This window comes from Eurosta solidaginis, chromosome 3 (assembly GCF_040869045.1).
Source record: "Eurosta solidaginis isolate ZX-2024a chromosome 3, ASM4086904v1, whole genome shotgun sequence".
Taxonomy (NCBI): Eukaryota; Metazoa; Arthropoda; class Insecta; order Diptera; family Tephritidae; genus Eurosta; species Eurosta solidaginis.
Window position 1 is genome coordinate 206,062,519 of NC_090321.1, and position 1,320 is coordinate 206,063,838.

At 36.7% G+C, this 1,320-nt stretch overlaps 1 pseudogene; it reads left to right on the forward strand.

Moving 5' to 3' along the window:
- The first annotated feature begins 247 nt into the window (after window positions 1-247).
- On the forward strand, window positions 248-951 carry LOC137246087 (glutathione S-transferase 1-like; annotated as a pseudogene).
- The last annotated feature ends 369 nt before the right edge of the window (window positions 952-1,320 follow it).

The following is a 1,320-nucleotide window of genomic DNA, read 5'->3' on the forward strand; positions in this document are numbered from 1 at the left end:
TTTTAAACAGCGATTTGAGTGCCCAGGAACCTACATATCAAATTTCGTCAAGATACCTCAAAATTTACTCAAGTTATCGTGTTAACGGACAGGCGGACGGACATGGCTCAATCAAATTTTTTTTCGATACTGATGATTTTGATATTAGGAAGTCTATATCTATCTGGCTTCCTTTATACCTATACAACTAACCGTTATCCAATCAAAGGTAATATACTCTGTGAGCTCTGCTCAGCTGAGTATAAAAATGTACATAAATATATGCTCTACATACAAAAAGGGTAAAATTGTTTTGTACGGCGCAGAAGCCAGTCCACCGGTGCATGCTGTACTTTTAGCTTTAAACGCCTTAGATATACCATATGAATTTAAATATATAAATTTACCGGAAAAGGAACAGGATTCCGCATAATTTCGTCAAATTAATCCTAGAGGCAAAGTACCGGCATTAGAAGATGACAGTCATATTATCACAGATTCGCATGCAATCAACGTTTGTTTGGTTATAAATATGGCAAAGATGATACGCTCTATCCAAAGGATTTAGTAAAACGTTCAATAGTCGATCAACTTTTACACTTTTATAGAGGCCCTGTCTTCGATCGTGCGATACTTGCTATAACAAGACCACTTATACTTGAAAACAAAATAGAAATACCTCAATCTAATATTGACAATGTTGAAGCTGTATACGAGACGGTCAATCAATTTTTACAGGGTCAACCATACGTTGCTCGCGATCACTTGACTATTGCTGATTTTTTATTAGTTTCATCGATAAGTTCATTACAAGCATATTTAGAAAGTGATCCCATTAAGTACTCAAATTTGGTTGCATGGATTAATAAACTATTGGAGCAATTAACCTAGTGTGAGGAAGCAAATGCTAAAGGTGTTAATCAACTAATCGAGTTTATCAAATCCTTGGATATAACAATTGTGCCAAATTAATAACTCACTCCATTTTTATTTAATAAAATAATATATTGGTAATTGCATGGCTTTTTATACTCATTTATTTAATTGGTGCTTAACTGGCCATCGCCGAAGTGTAGAGGCCCAGAGGCCCTTCGAGGAACTTGTGTCTCGAACACTTCCAGAACCGCATCTGATGTTGTCATGGTACCTCCTTCTGCAACTATATAGCAGTGTCTTGTAGAGCATGATATCCGTTTGCCGAGAGATGACTTTACTTGTTAATTGCCTGCTGAGACCAAAATAGCATTGGTTGGCAAGGATGATTCTGCGCTAGATTTTTAGGCTAACGTTGTTGTAAGCGAAGTCTCTTACTATTTCGAAGCTATGGCTGCCAAAAGAGAC